General features: G+C 39.3%; 1 non-coding gene across 1 annotated transcript; it reads right to left on the bottom strand.

The window, feature by feature from the left end:
• Positions 1 to 704: 704 nt before the first annotated feature.
• Positions 705 to 777, bottom strand: TRNAR-UCU (transfer RNA arginine (anticodon UCU)). The gene has a single exon. It is a non-coding gene; the product is annotated as a tRNA-Arg (tRNA).
• Between the last annotated feature and the right edge of the window lie 16,777 nt (positions 778 to 17,554).

Here is a 17,554-nt window from a genome sequence, read left to right as displayed (position 1 = left end):
TAGTAAGAACTTAATCTTTGTTGAGTGAATGAATTAACAACGGAAAATAGATGAGGAAGGGTCACTTGGGGGTGGGCTTTGGAAGAATGAGGTGGATACAGAATGCAGGCTACAGAACCATCCAGGAGACTGAGCTAGAAGCCCAGATTTTTGGATCAGGGAACGTGGGAAAGGAGAGACAGCATGAAAGAAGTCTGCAATGGGAACATCTTAGATATGGTAGAATGAATATTGGAAATGAAGGTAAAAAAAGAGTCTGATGATGTGATAATTTTTAGGGAAATGGGAACGTGAGTGCCACGAACAGAAAATGCTGGCATAGAGGACCACTTTGGAGGAGAATATGGGCTCAGTGTTTGGTTAAACTGCATTTGATGTGTCTACAAAACATCCACTTGGAGGCTTCTCTCGGGGGAAGGGCAGAGACCAAGACTGTAAGATGGGCAGGAGTCTCGTGCACTCATTTGGGCCACTGTCTAATACTCAGGCGGGCTGGGTATCCAGCTTAGCTTAGAAAATAATTAGATGAGGTGTCCTGCTTGAAAGGCAGCATGCTTGGAGCTTGGTGTGCTGGGAGAGGGCAAATGCGGGTCCTTCTAGTGAAGTGCTGAGTGGAGTGGAAGGCAGAGACAGCCAACCCAGCAAAGCAAGAGCAAGAGTGTAGTGGTTTTTTTGGCAGCACCACACGGCATGCGGGATTTTAGTTCCCTGACCAGGGCTCGAACCCGGGCCCCCCGCAGTAGAAGCATGGAGTCTTAACCACTGGACCACCAGGGAAGTCCCAAGAGTGTATGTTTTTTCATGTTAATAAGAAAGTTTGGGACTTATTAGGGATTTCTGAAGACAGGAAAATGCCATTTTATAGACATTGCAGTTTCACGAGTGACTGAGACAATCTGCAGCTTTAAGCCCACTGATAACTGGATGCCTGCAGCAACCTTGACTGCCCAGGAATGCGCTACCTCATAAATCTTGCTTAAATACTTACTGCTCTCATGTCACCCTAGTTGGGAGTCCACTTAAGCGGTTTCACCAGTTAAATATTGGCAGAGACCTGTTTTCCCACCACTCAGTGAAGGAGGTTTGTTGCCTTCTCCAGAGGGCTGGCGGTGTGAGTGGAACCTCTCTGCATTCCTGGGTGGGGAGCACATGGCCCCTGGTATGGAGGCCGTGGTGACTGAGGGGAAAGAGCCGGCTCCCTAGAGCAGGTCCTCACGCGCCTTGGGAGGACAGACCATGGAATCAGAATCTCATCAACTGCCCAGTGAGCCTCACTAAAAAGATGGCACCCAGGGCAGCTGAACCCTCAACGGGTCACTGACTGGCTCAGCCAATTCCCTTCAGGTAAACTTTTGAAAGTGGCAATGATTTCTCTTTAGCTGGGCACCTCTGAGCCAACAGCTAAGAGGACCAAATTACCCTCTTATTTAAAAATACACGCCCGTCTGTCCTCCCTCGATGCGCTCCGTAAAAGGCACTGGCTCTGATTTTCCCTGCAGGATGCCTCAGGACGCCTCACTCCTTCTGCTGTCTTTCTCTCCTTCAGGCCTGGAGCAGGTGTTTGCTTTGCCCTGGGTGGTTTGAATAGATTCCTAATGGACATGTCAGTTTGGTCAAATATTTACCCAAATGTGTGATCTTTTGTTCAGAGAAATGGATGATTTTCATTTTCGCTTGAGTTTTGCAACCTCAAGGGGAGATGACATAGCATAGTTTACGGAATAAGGCTTTCTTATCTCCATACATGATGGGCCCACTGACATCATCATGGTCTAAACCTAGTAAGCTCTTAATATCCAACTTTCTGCCCCTGTAACCTGCCCAGGGAAGTGGAACTGTGCTGGGGCAGGAAAGCCCTGGCCTTCTGACTCATACTTGGGACCGTGTCCCTTTGAGGTCTTGATTTCTCCCGCCATTGCAATGAGCTGGGCACACTTCTGCACGGCCCCAGGTCTCATCCTCGGTCTGCTGGAATTTTCCCTCTCAGACCAGTTCTTTTCAAAGCCATTCTCCTCCTCCCTCACCCCGCCAGCACACCAGCATCAGCTCTTCAACGGGAAGAAATACAGGAAGGATATCCAAACACAGGAAGAGCAGCTGCCTTCAAACAACCCAGCAGCAATCTCTGACATAAGGAAATGAAAAGCCTGACAACCTGCTTGACAGAGTGGGAGATGGGAAATACAAGGAGAATCATTAAATTACTCTCCCGATAAATTATCCTCACACACAACAAAATCCACCTCTACTTGCTAGGCAGCCTCTTACAGGCCATGTCTCTACCTTCTCATTTATAAAATGGGGACCCTCCTAGGCTTGTTCCAGGAGGTAAATACCATAGCTCCTCAAAATGAAGAAATTGGTAATTCATTCTTCCCACACATACTATTGAGTGTCTAATATATGATAAGCCCCAAGGATAAAGCAGTATCCTCTTATGGAATTGACATGCTAAGGAGAAGCTGAGGCTAGAGGACAAAGAAGGAGGCCTCCAGCCACACAGAGCCAGAAGGAAGAGCGTTCCTGGGAGAGGGCAGAGCTGAGGCAAAGGCCCTAAGCTGGAAACAAGTTTTGCACCCCCAGGAAACCAGAAAATGGCCAGTGTGGCTGGAGCTTGTGGGTAAAAGTGAGAGTGGGGAGGGAAGCAGGGATCAGTTCATGTGAGACTTGCAGGACAGGGTAAGTATTTGGATTTCAAGTTCAGTAAAATAGGAAGAATCTACGCTCTGATCTACATTTTAAAAGCTCACATTGTCTTCTCTTTGTAGAGGATTGCAAGAGTGGGAGGAGGAAGAGTAGTTTGGAACAAGGCCAGTCATTTAGGAAAGAGAGTATGTGGCTTGGACTCTACATATAGGACTTTTCACTTCCGGACAGTAAAAGTTGAGTCTTAACTGGTTTCCAGTAGCATCTAAGTGCAGGCATTCAGAGTAAAGCATCTTCCCTTATGATCTATATGAAGAGATCTTTGTGACCCTTTTGAAAAATCCAATTTACTTATCCTTTGGATCACATCTAAGTCTGGTATCTTTGTGGGTCAAAGTTAGAGGGTAATAGTATCTAGAGCTGGTAAGAGGTCATATGGTACATCCTTGGCCTCAGCCTGGCTACACGTAGACCCTTTCAGTCCAGATGAATGTCTACACTTTGAAAAAATTTAACAGTTTTATTGAGATGAAATTTACATACCACAAAATTTACCTATTTAAAGTGTAGAAGTCAGTGGGTTTTAGTATATTCACTGAGTTGTGCAACCATCACCATGATCTATTTTTAAAGTATCTTTCATCACTCCAAAAAGAAGTCTTGTCCCATTAGCAGCCGCTCTCCATTCCCCGCTTCCCCACCCCCCAACCTAGGCAAACACTCACCTACTTTCTGTTTTCATTAATTCGCTTATTCCGTACATTTTACGTAGGTGCAGTCATACAATATGTGCCCTTTTATGGCTGGATTCTTTCACTTTGCATAACGTTTTCAAGGTTGATTCATGTTGCAGCATAAATCAGTACTTTCTTTTTACCGATGAATAAAATTCTATTGTATGGGTATACCACCTTTTGCTTATCCATTCATCAGTTGATAGATATTTGTGTTGTTTCTATTATTTCTACTTTTTGGCCATTATGAATAATGCTGCTATGAACATACATGTCTAAGATTTTGTGGACGTGTGTATTCATTTCTCTTGGATACATACCTAGGAACGGAATTGCTGGATCATGCAGAGAGTCTATATTTAATTGTCTGAGGAACTGCCAGACTGTTTCCACATGAATTTATACTTTTTGAAAATACTATATGCACAATGCAAGAGATTTCACCCTGCTCCCTGACTGTGCATTTCTTAAGTTATCTTCATGACCAGGAAGTTTTTCTCTACAATGAATTTTATAAAACCTTTTTCCTTATATTTCTATACTTGAAAGTTTCCTCCAAATAAAGCAATAGTGAACTCTTTGGCTTATTTTCTTTCCTCTAGATATTTTATTTCTCCTATTCCATTATAGACCCTTTCTTCATTTAAAAATGAAGGATCTAAAAAGGATCTCACCAATGCCAGCAATTACAAAAGACTGCTTTCCTAGTGACAGCATATACTGCTTTCTTAGTTATATCTACAGTCACTTTGATCCTCAGGTCTTTTTCTGTCGTACTTGTGTAAGTTGCGTTAATTGCTCTCCTCTGTTTGTGGCTTTCCATATTTATACCCATCACTCTACATACCAACACTTAAATCTGGTGCTCGTCTGGCCCCTGGAATGGAGGCTTTCTTTCTTGTTCATCATGCTCCTCTTACTCATTTCTCCATTTTGGTTCCAGAGAACCAGCATATATTTTTCAGAGGCTGGGAGAAGGGCCTCTTTCTCTGGACTGAACCTTGTCTTAAATTCTCAGCTCCCGTTGGGCTCTTCCCTTTGAGATGAAGGAAGCTGAATCCTCCTTGCTCCCATTGTGCAACATAATAATTCTGCTCGGATCACAACTCTTTATGAAGTAATGCCTCCTAGTTATCTGTTCATCCATCCCTCATTTAACAAAGTTATTAAAAGTCAGGCACTGTTCTAGGTTCTGGGGATACTGGAGTGAACAAAACAGACTAAGACCCTGTGCTCACGGTTTATATTCCAGTGAAGTTTATGTAATTTAAGCATCAACAAGCTTGAACTTTGGGGTCAGATCATTTGAAAGGGACTTTATATTTTCTGGTGAAGTCCACCCCCTCTTTTTTTTAAAAAAAATAAAGTTGTAGAACAGAAGGATCACTTGATTTGTTCATAATCGATCCCTAGTAAAGCTAAAATGGATCCCAGGTCTTAGACTCCCAGTTTCCTTTCCACCACACTGTGCTAATGGAAAAGGTTTGAGAAGTCCTTTGAACTGGCAGGCATGACATGAATTAATATAGCTTCTCATGGTTATGGAACCATTTATGAGATGTTAGTAGACATTACTATCGATCTTGGAATAAAAGAACACAAGGTACATGGAAGAGAAGGAAAAGCAAGAAGTGGTATTTGAAACTTCCTTTTTAAACCAGACCCTCTTACTTGAGCGAACATCTCTGAAGTCAGACTCTCAAGTTACAGTAAACATTGTGAGCAAACATATATGACTTAGCGTCTCTTTCAGAGATTCCTTTTATTTTCTACAAGGGACAATGAAAGCTGCTCTCAGAGGGCAAGTCAGGCAGCGAATTTTCCTGTTATAATTTCAAAGTTCAGCATGTTATGTTGTGTTCCCAGTGGCTTCCTGTTTCTCCTTTCCCTCAGAGGTCAAGATTAACAGCAATTTTCCATCTTGAAAACAATGCAAACATTTCATCCCTATGGATTACAGGGAGGCTGGGCTCTTTGATGTGGGTACACATCTGGCCCTTTAATGAGGTAGCATGTTTCTTCTCAAGGCCTTCTCTTAGACTGGACAAAGAAGTGGATTTTTTTTCCACTGGTGTGGGAAATAATTCCAGAATTGTGTTTATTAGAAGCCTATGCTCAGAGGCATGCCTTTGAGACTTCTGGTTTTACAGCCTGGAAGAATCAATCTTCTTTTTTTGGAGGAGGAGGGGGTGTCTTCAAATGTAACACAATTCTTTTTTTTTTAATTGAAGTATAGTTAATTTACAATGTTATGTTAGCTTCAGGTGTACAGCAAAGTGATTCATATATATACTATATATGAATATATGTATATATATGAATATATATATATTCTTTTTCAGATTCTTTTCCCTTATAGGTTATTACAACATATTGATTAGAGTTCCTTGTGCTATACAGTAGGTCCTTGTTGATTATCTATTTTATATATAGTAGTGTGTATATGTTAATCCCAAACTCCTAATTTACCCCTCCTCCTCTTTCCGTTTGGTAACCATAAGTTTGTTTTCTGTGTCTGCGGATCTATTTCTGTCTTCCTGAGGTCTACACTTGGTTTTGATGGCTGAGTATCATGAGCTTTCTTACATCCCCAAGAGCAGAGATGTCCCTGTTGACTCTATGCTATTGGACCTCTGCCTCTATCACCATATCTTTTTCCTTCTAAAACCTCAGGGAAAGCAATGAGGAATCAATGGAGACAGTAAAGACAAGAAACAGGAATAAATATATACCAAGAAAATGCAAGATTTATCCTCTAAGATAGAAAGAAATTAAAGGGGAAGCATCATGGTGGCTTAAAAGTGAAATGTTTATAAATTAGAGGCAAATTTGGAAATTTAAAAGACTGTTTAGAAAGAGAGAAGACAAAAATCTGTAGGAAATCTCTACCCTTCCACCCTTCCCTGTAATACTCCTTTCCCTAATCACCTCACCTCCCCTTCTCCCCACATACACACACCTCAACTTGACAACAAATGCAGTCTGGTAATAAGTGGCAGCAAAAAATGTAATAATTTCCCAAATGAGGCAAGGGATGATCTGGTCCTTTGTCTCTAATATTTATGATTCACAAGGTGTCAAGCAACCTTACACACTGTAAATGGGAGCAATCGTGTTTCTTGACAGAAATCCCTCTGCCTGCATTTGTTTACTTAGAGATGATGCTTGTAACATCCATCAATCCCAGGAATCAAAACCTTCTGGTTTGCAGCTGTCACCGTGCCACACATGACTTTTAGCTAGTTCTTCAAACCATTTTCATCTTTCTGTGGTCACTGAAATAAAGTGGGATGCTTTTCAATTTCTATCAGCATTTATTAAATACTTACTGTGTGTTATTTTTGCTCTGGAAAGTGGCAAGTTGAAAGGGAATGAGTACACTATTTTCTAGTTTCAAGTCACTCATAGTCTTTTGAAAATGAGCAGAAACAGGATGACCCAATGAGTATTGTGATCTTACGCTCATGGTCTCTACCAAAGCCCACTAACTGGTTAGAACAGGGAGTTGTCAAAGGGGAGCTGTGTCTTTCACCTGGGACCGAGGGCCACCTCTGATAACTGCTGGCTACCTTCAGACCCAAGGCTGTTCCCTGACAGGCACAGCCATATAAGGCTTCAGATGTCTTAGGAACTTCTCAGGTGGATAGTGACAATTTTTCTTGCTTAGACATGGAGGAACCAGGTGGATTAGAGTAACTTTGACTGATATTATATCACAGTGGCTACATGGCCATCACACGGTGATATAATTAATCTGCAAGAACCGAGTTATATCCATTCTGGTCCATCATGCTAACTAGGCTCCTAGAGGACAGTGAGAAGATTTGCAATTCAACAGGGGAAAAAAACTAAGCCACAGCAGGTAACATAGTATAAAGAATAAAACCAAGGCTCTGGAGCCAGACTCTCTGGATTTGAATCCTGACTGTGCTCCTTACTAGCTCTAAGACCATGGACAATTCTCTTAATCTATGCTATACCTGTAAAACTGGATGATAATAGCGGTGTCTGCCTCAGAGAGTAATGAGGGTTAAATGAATTAATACTTTGAAGTGTTCTGAATAATGTCAAGGCCGTAGTAAGGGCTTGATAAATGTTAGATCTTGTTATTATATTAACTACCTTAAACAGTAGGTTAATTCAGAGCCAACTCATGCAATATTAGCCATGTTGAGAACTCAGAGCACAGATATACTGATGAAATCTGAGTTGGCTTCATGGAGGTGGTGACACTCAGTTTTGTACACAGGTGGGACTTTCAAGGTAAGGGAATAACACCTGCCATGTCTTAGATATATGAATGAGTTGAGCATTACACATTAGGAGGAGGCTGAGGAATACACGCTACAAGAGTCAAAGTTGCAAGATCCTCAGGCAAAGGCTGAAGAGAATAAACACTCACTGTTTAAAATTCCACCCAAACTAACTGAGCGATAATGAAGCAAGGTGACAGAATGAGTACAATGCATAAGACGACAGAAAACAATTTTAAAGATAGAATTAATTTATACTCGAATAAGAAAATAAGCACCTTTACTGAACAGAAATTTAGAGGACTTACTATAATGTAAGGAGGACAGTGTATAAATCAGACTTTAAGTTTCAAACAACAGAATTCACTGTCTATTTTAAGCAGAAAAGAAATTTCTGAAGGAATATTTTTAACCACCTCCCAGGATAGAGAAGGAAAAATAGAATCAAATTATAGAGTTACACAGCCCCAAACAATGCCCAACCATGCTGGGGCTTCTCTAGCTAAACTTCCCTGACACCACAGGTCAGCACCTATCACACTCAGGACTGGACAACAGAAGGCCCATCACTGCCATCTTTGAAGTCACGGTCTAAGTCGGGGCAGACAAACTTGTTGGCTGGACATCAATTTTTGTAAATAATGTTTTTTGGAATGCAGTCATGCTCACTAGTTTACACAGTGTCTATAGTTATTTTTGTGCTACAGCCACAGAACTGAATCTTGGAGACAGAGTCCATGTGGCCCTGAACAAAGTTGAAATATTTATTATCTGCTCTTTTATAGAATAAGTTTGCTAACCACTGGACTAGATACTTATTTAGCCCTCAGAAGGGAAAGGAATCCAGACCTAGAACCAAAAATGAAACCATGGCATCCCCTACTAATCAGAAACAGGCTACAGGAACAGAAACAGCTTCCACAGAGACATGAATAAGGGTCTCAGATGGAAAGATGAGGGTGCTACTAATAATCACAAAACATTGGAAGAAAACTAAGTACAAAAAAATAAAGATACATAGAGAATAAAATAACATAAAGAAAAAAATTGTCAGAACAAACAGACAAATACATTAAAGTTAGCATAATTAACATCTATAGAAGCTTAAGAGAAGGTATTGCATTCAGCAAACAAGAGTTTATTACTCTGTAAACGCATGGAAATTTTTTAAAATGTGATCATAAAAAGCAAAAGATGAATGTACATTGGTAAAAGAGAGTAAGTAAAAATACTCCCAGAAGACACTTCAAAATGGCAAGGATTTGGGAAATATGACAGAAAATTTACGTGGTATGAAGGGTACATTAAAAGCTTCCATTTCCATCCCAAAAGAGAATATAAAGAACAAGATGGAGATGGGATCTGGGGAAAATCTAAGGGGGAAGAAAGGAGCTTTACATTAAATGGTGAGCAGGGTGAGTGCTGAGCAGGATAAATAGGGAAAGTGTCTTGTTTCTATACATTTTGATGAAATGTAAGACATTAATGATAGAAAATCTTAAAACTCACAGAGGAGAATCTTACAATTTTCTTAGGGTTAGAGCTAGAGTTACCTCAAAGAAATAAGAATCAATTTGGCATAAGATGTTCCACTGACACATTGGGTCCTAGAATAATAAAGCAGAAATGAGAAATAAGATATAATTATAATTAGGTATAAAATTTTTAAATTAGGAGATAATGCTATATGAAAAATCCTTATGAAATGAAAATTTTATGGGAACGCATTACCCAAACTGGCTAAAGAAGAATAGAAAAAAATGCACAAACCTGTGGAAAACTAGAAAAGATTCCCAAAGATCTATACCATAAAAGGCAGTAATTTCTGCTCTTCCATAGATTATAGCTGCCAAACTTTTCAAGAACACATAATTTCTGTTTTATAAACTCTTGCAAAGATAGAAAAAAAGGAAGGTTTCCTAACTCGAGCCGAGGCTAGCATAACCCTCATACCCAAGGCACAAAAGACTGGCATGGAGAAGGGAAGTGGGAAACAAATCTCACCTTCGAACAAAGACGCAAAAGTCCTAAATAATATATTAATAAATTAATTCCAAGAAAATGTAAAATGAATAATAACTTATATTGTTTTATCGCTCCATTTCCCCTCCTTCATTGGTTTGGAAGTCATAGTCTCCTCCACCCATTAGTTAGTTGTTTGGTGCCTTTAAGACTGTAACCTTTTTCTCTAGCTTTTTAGTTACTCTCAGTAGAAAGTCTGGTCAAAATTATGTAGCCTACTGTTCCTAGAAACAGAGGTTCTGGAACCTTCAGTTTTTGGAAACAAGTAATTCAGTGCCCTCAAATATCATATACAAACATAAATTGTAAATGAAATATATATATATTGGGGGAAAAATGAATAATTTCTATATCATTATCCTGACCAAAGGTAGTGGTTAGGATGAAAGGAGGAGAATTTTTTTCTAAGCAAGACACAAAACCCAGATGCTATAAAAAAAAAAGATTAATAAACTTGACCACATACAAATTTAAACTTATTTAAATTTAAATTAAACTCATTACAAATTCACAATTACAAATTTAAATTGACAAAGGACATTATAAGGTATGTCAAGAAACAGGAGACAACTTGAGAGAAGACATTTAGGGCCCATATAACAAAGAATAATGTTCATAATATGAAGGGAGGATTTACTAATCAGTAAGAAAATGACAAGGAACCGGCCCCCTTCTCAAGTGAGCCAAACTTATCAACAAGCAAGTCACAGAGCAAAACATGCAAATGATGAATAAAGTTAAGAAGATAATCAACTTCTGTAATAATCCATGAGGTGAGACCAGACTACAGATAAACTAGTACCAGCCTATGCAGCCAGCGATAGCAAAACATGTATACACCTTTAGCCAGCATTTTACCTGTGATTATCTATCCTAAAAGATTCACATGTGTTTGCCAAGGTGCTTATCTGGAAATCCTCAATGCCCCTCAGTGACTAAATAAAGGTTACACATCCAACCTATGAAATGCTATGTAAGTGTTATAAATATTGGGATAGACTTATATCTGCCTTAGGACTTTATCACTGTGAAAGGATATTAGGTAAAAGAAGTAAGTTTGAGAACTTTTCTTTTTCATTTAAGTTAAAATAAAATCCCATGTGTACCTGTGCATACATATTTATAAATGCTAAAACAAAGCTAGAAAGATGAATACCAAATTGTTAGCAATGCTTACATGTGGGAGGCGTTTGAGAGTTCCACGTGGGTGAGTGAGGGCTCTCGCATGTTTTCCTACATAGTAATATATTTCTTGACTGTTTTATAATGAGATGTATTCATTCATTACTTATATATTAAAAGAAAGAAATATGGTGCAGAGGCTGTAAGATACAATTAAAGGAGCCTGAGTTTTGGAATTAAGCAAACTTGGCTTTTATAATCCTGGCTTTTTCTTGCTGGGTCTGTGAATTTAGGCAAGTCACTCAAGCTCTCTGAACCTTCATCTGAATGTATACACCCTTAAAATGAGGGAAATTAAGTAAAAAACATGTATGTAAATGTCAACTAGTGCTTTGCATGTAGTAGGTTTTTAACACAACTTGATGTGTTCCGTCTTTCTGGGGAGAGTGAACAATAAGACAGGCAGAGGTTGGGCAGAGACCTCTCTTCTTCACGACTTTGAAAGTGAGACTTAGAATGACCTAGCCTTCATGTGGTAAGGAGACAAGTCACTGTAAAATCTTGAGCTGGAGAGTGACTTGATCCAAAAGATGTTTTAGGAAGATTAGTTTGACAATTCTAGAGAGAAGAAAGAGTCCATTGGCGTAGCTTTCTCTCCTTTTCTGTATAAACAGTGATATTGAAGAATTCGAACTTTTATGATCATTTGTCTCTCACTTTCAGACATGACCTAGCTGAGGATCTGGGCAAAAGAAAGGTCCCCAAGGAAGCCCTTAGCTCCGTAGCTTTATTTGATCCTCTCAGAATCAGCATCGTGGCTAAGTTCCAACAGAGTCAGTTTCTCTAACTGCTTTTTGCCAGGATTGTCTATTGTTCTTTCAGCTTTCTAAGCTACCACTGCAGACAGCGAAGCACAACCAATTGTTCCTTAGTAAGCTGAAGGGTACTTTGAAGGTAGACTTGGTTTTCTCATAGCACAAAATTCTGTAATTACAAACATTCCAAAAAGGATTTCTCAAAGTGAGGATAGACTCTCTGTGTTTCCCTGGGAGCTAACTGATATTCTGGCAGGATATTCTCACATGGTCCGCCCATGTCAGCCTAGCTGAGCCCCAGGGCTCCCAGCCTGGTCACTCAGGACAACCCTCATGTCCCAACACTTGTCTCCTAGAGGACCACACTTGACTGTGGTCCACTTAATGATGATAGTACCAATAATGAGTACATCTGCACACTAACTTGGAGTTTACAAATCCTACAAATATCTACCAGTGAGAAAAAGACCATGCTTCTTAACAATCTTCTGTCTAGGGCTCTCTCACCCTATGTTTTTGTCTCCATCTCCTCTCTATACCAGAAGCCATCCTGGCTGAATCTCTAGATTTTGGTGGTATTAACTGTACTCAGCCTTGTGAAGGCAGGGGATAGATATTAACCTTTTTGATGTTCAGTGTGCCGTCAAGTCACACCACTGCCCATATTAGTTTCCAAAAACTTAGAAATAAAAATATTTGCCATGGATTGGCTGAATTGGATCATATGTTACGACAGCAACTGCTATATGCCTCTGGGTGCACTTTGCAAGTCATTCAACAACCTGCTCTGAGAACCACACCTTTGCAGGTGCCTTTATATATGTTCTGTGCTACGGTGTGAACACTGAATTTACAGAAAGATCACACTGATATGGACTTAGGTGCTGTTCTCCCTAGAAGGTAAAGAAGTCAAGGTAAGCTTCTAGAGGCTTTGGAAGTAGGAAGGACAGAGTAGACAATACAAATCGCATAACCCAAGGCTGAGGTCTATGCCATTGTTTTAATCTTTCTTTTCTCTTCCCTAGGATTCAGTCTAACCATCACATCCTTATCTCCCAGCCCTTGCTAGAGCAAAATGTGTGAAGCTCTTTCCAAGTCCACATTGTGTTGGAGAAAGTGTATGAGGCTACTTTTCTGGGTAAGAGTCCTGTATTACAGTTTTCCTCTTCAACTGGCCTGTGTGGTTTGGGGTCTGTTTTTTGCCTTCTCTGTGTCTCAGAAGCTCCTCCCATAAAGCTGACTTAAAACAAATTAAACATAAACAGAGGTTTATGTTTCTGATCAAGATGGTGTAACAGGCATGGATTTATCCTCCTGCTTTGAACAATTTAAAAAATGGACAAAATATGTGAAAAATGGCTCTCAAGACTGGAAAAAAATCAAACGAAATGAGCTCTACAATTGCCCAAGTTACTGCCTAGAGAAAGTCTCCAGGCTGCAGTTCAGAGATTAGAGGTCTGAGTTGTGGAGATGGAGTTGGGTGTTTGAAATAGCCAATGACTCCATGCTGGAGTTCATGAGGTAGGGTACAACAGAAGGGAGACATAATCAGAGAGAAAAATTGGAAGATCATGTGAGGTCCCCCTTGAGTATTCAGTTAAGTATGGATAAAGCATCTATGTAGGAAAACTACCTGAGCCCAAGGAAAGAATCACTAGAAGGATTCAAGGGAACAATGTCTGGAGCTCACACAGGGCTGGAAATAGTGTTGATTCCCATCAGTCAGAATGGAAAACTTCATAATTCATGGGGCATTGGATATATCACTAATAAAGGTCTTGTCTGAGTAGTGAGGCATAATTAGCCTTTGACTAAATGTTGCTTGGGTCCCACTGAAAAAGCTTAAAACCAAGACCTAAATAATCAAAGTGTTTCCAGTAACGTAATTGTGTCCCAGAACAAAGCTCATGAATATTTTCAGGAAACTAAGGCAAAATTAACAATGTCTGGCATCCAATCTAATGTTACCAGGCATCTTGAGAGGCAGGAAAATACAACCCATAATGAGGGAAAAAATAAGTCCGTTGAAACTAACTCAGAAATGACGGAGATGATAGAATTAGTAGTCAATGACATTAACAGAGTTACTATAACACTATTCCACATGGTCAACAAGCTAGAGGAAAGGTTGAACATGTTAAGAGAGACATAGTGTATATAGAAATAAAAATTCTAGAGATGAAAACTATAATGTCTGAGGTGAAGAATATACTAGATGGAATTGATTACGTTTAACATTGCAGAAGAAAAGACTAATGAACTTAAAAACAGAAATATAAACTATCTGAAATGAAACAGAGATAAAAGGACTTACAAAAAAGTGAACAGAGCATCGGTGAACTGAGGGACAACCTGAACTAGCCAAAGATAAGTATAATTGGAGTCTGAAGGAGAAAATGTGGAAGGGGACAGAAAAAATATATATTTGAAGTAATAATGGCTAAGAGTTTATAAATGTGATGAAAACTATAACCCACAGATCTGAGAGGCTCAATAAACTCAAGCACAAGAAAAACCAAGAAAACTACACCGTGGCAAATCACAATCAAATTTCTTAACACCAGTGATATAGAAACACGGTTAGAGGAAAAAAGGTGTGCTACATACACGCTGAGGAACAACGGTAAGGATGATAGCAGATTTCTTGCTTGAAATCTTATTTGATTTCTTGTCCTCAAATTAGAAGGCAATGGAGCAACACCTTTAAAGTAGTGAAAGAAAAACATCCTATCTAGAGTTCTCTATTCCACTACAATATCTTGCAAAGGCAAAGGAAAATAAAAGCTTTTCATACATGCAAAAGCTGAAATAATTCATCGCCAATACATATTCCCTGTAAGAAATACAAGTAAGTACAAATAAATCTTTCAAGCAAAAGTAACATTATACCAGATAAAAACATAAACACAAAATAATAAAATGCACCAGAAATGTTTACAGGAAATGAAGGGAATAGAGGAACAAGTTAAACTACACCATGAAAAAGCAATCAGCCAAATCCAGAACATTGGGACATTTTTCAGATCTCCTCAATTAATTTCTTTAAGAAACAAAACAAACAAATGAAAAAATAATGGCTAGAATGTGAACTGATGATTAAAAGAGTCAGCGATAACCTCTTACACCTACTAGAATGGCTAAAGTTTTAAAACACTGAAAATGCAAAATATTGGCAAGGATGTGATTCAACCAAAACTCTCATGCATTGCTGATGAGAGTGTAAAAGGTACAGACACTTTGAAAAACTCCTGAGTAGTTTTATATAATGTGTGTTTATATACATTTTACCATATTATGGACTAGCAATTTCAATCCCAGGTATTTACCCTAGAAAAATGAAAACTTACATCCATAAAAGGACTTAAAAGAGAATGTTTGCAGCACCTTTATTTATAATAGTCTCAAACTAGAAACAACCTAATCAATAGGTAAATGGATAAGCAAACCATGGTATCCCATACAATAGAATAATATAATAATTTAGCAATAAGAAGCAATATATAACTAACAGAAGCAAAAATATGGCTGAATCCCAAAAACATTAAGCTGAGCAAAAAAAGCCAGACACAAAAGGGGTATATACTCTATAGTAACATTCTTATGAAGTTCTAGAACAGTCAAAGCCAACCTATGAACGGTGACTGCCTCTGGGGTAGGAGGTAGGAACTGACTGGGAGGGGACTTAAGAAAACTCTTTTGAGTGATGGAAATGTTCTATATCTTGATCAGGGTATGAGTCACACAAGTGTATGCATTTGTCAAAAATTAATTGAACTGTACACTCAAGATTTGTGCTTTTCATTATATATAAATTATACCTCAATTTAAAAGAATGGAGATGAAGAGTAAAATACATTATCATCAATATGTGGACCCTATTTAGACCCCAATACCAAACAAAACCTGACTGTAAAACATTTTTTAGGCAATCAGAGAAATATGAAAATGGACAGACAGACAGATGATATCAAAGAATTATTGATAATTTTGTCTGGGTGACAAAGCTGTCCTGGTTATATAAGAAAACGTCTTTATTGTTATTCCTATCTGAAAAATATTTGGGCAAGGTAATATGATGGCAGGGATTTGCTTTAAAATGCAAGCAATTAAAAAAAGTAAAGAAGGGCTGGATGAAGTATAGCAATATGTTGATATTTGTTGAATCTAGGTAACAGATAAGAAGGAATCCATTAAAGTAAACTCTCTTTTATATATATGTGTATATACATGAAAATTTTTATAATAAAAAATGCAAAATGTGTGTCCCAGAAAAACTTGATAAGAAAAGTGAAAAACATGTTTTAAAAAATGATGTGTATCAAATAGAAACTAAAGTTTCCTCCACCAGAGATTTTCATGAATTGATATTTGAGTCCAGGCTGGTGCCTCCATGGACAAAAGTTGTCTTTGGCTCTGGTGTTGCTGGTGGTGAGGGCTCCACTTCAACCTCTCAACTCCTCATCCGGAGCGCACGAGAGGAGAATCCCTCCTGGCTCTGTCCTTGTTAATGACAGGAGTCACCTTCCCATATACGCTGTATTTTAGATAGTGGTTATAGCTCAAGCTGACGTGAACTGACCTCAAGGGTTATTTCACATTAGCTGTCTCCACACTTTTTGATCACACACCCTTATGAGCTAAAATATATATATATATGGGTGAGCATTTCCAATATATGTATATGTATTTTTTTTTTTTTTAGGAATTCCTTTATTTTTATTATTTATTTATTTATTTATTTATTTTTGGCTGTGTTGGGTCTTCGTTTCTGTGCGAGGGCTTTCTCTAGTTGTGGCGAGCGGGGGCCACTCTTCATCGCGGTGCGCGGGCCTCTCACTATCGCGGCCTCTCCCATTGCGGAGCACAGGCTCCAGACGCACAGGCTCAGTAGCTGTGGCTCACGGGCCTAGTTGCTCCGTGGCATGTGGGATCTTCCCAGACCAGGGCTCGAACCCGTGTCCCCTGCATTGGCAGGCAGATTCTCAACCACTGCGCCACCAGGGAAGCCCTATGTATATGTATTTATTTATAAATTTCACACACCCATGCACACAAATGTTCTAATATATTTTGCACATGATAAAACATTATAAAATTGAAATAAAAAGATGGGGTAAAGATGGGATAAATGAAATAAATACTATTTTTAAATTTCTTACTAATCTTGATAGCTTCCTGATATCATTCATCTTGAAAAGATGGCATGAATCTAGCAAAAGACAATCAGTTAGGGCAAGGATTTTCATGAATGATAGTACATACGATTTACCTCAGAGTAAGGCAGTTACCTTAGAACTTGCATTTGAGGAAAGCAGGGACTCTGCAGAGCCACCAGTGGTCAAACGGAGAGCAGGCTGTCCTCTTGCACTAAGTATGATCGGAATCTTTCATCTGTACACAGTCCTTCAATGAGCCTCACACCACAGGCCCTGCTCCTCCTGTCTCACTGCCCCAGCTTCATATCCATTTATATTTTGTTTTCGTTCCCAGTTTCCCAGTCTACAATGGAATGGATAGGCAATGGATGATCCAGTTCTCCCAAGGTTCCCTCTGTTCCTTGGCACCTCCTTTCACCTGGTCTTTGCCTGGCATCCTAGCTTTTCTCTCTGTCTCTCTTCTTGAGACTTGTTGCCCTGTACTGTCAGATAAAACTTTCCAAGATTCCATGCTACCCACAGAAAAAGTCCCATGTGTTTTTACCTGGAAGACCACCATCAAGCCCAACTTTATTTCCCATTGCTTCCTTCTACAATCATTAACTCTCCTGGTCCCTTTACTGTTCCCAAATAATCAAGCCACATCCCTGCATCCTAGTTTTGTTTCTGCTTTTTCCTCTCTCCGAAATGTCCTCTCCTCCCTACCTTCCTTAATAATCCTTAGTTTTAAGTCCCAGTTTGGGCATCACCTCTCCACAAGGCATTTTTGGACCATTCTGGTCCCTTTAGAATTCTTTCCTCTCCTA

This window comes from Balaenoptera acutorostrata, chromosome 2 (assembly GCF_949987535.1).
Source record: "Balaenoptera acutorostrata chromosome 2, mBalAcu1.1, whole genome shotgun sequence".
Classification (NCBI taxonomy): domain Eukaryota; kingdom Metazoa; phylum Chordata; class Mammalia; order Artiodactyla; family Balaenopteridae; genus Balaenoptera; species Balaenoptera acutorostrata.
This window is presented reverse-complemented; position numbering and strand designations above follow the sequence as displayed.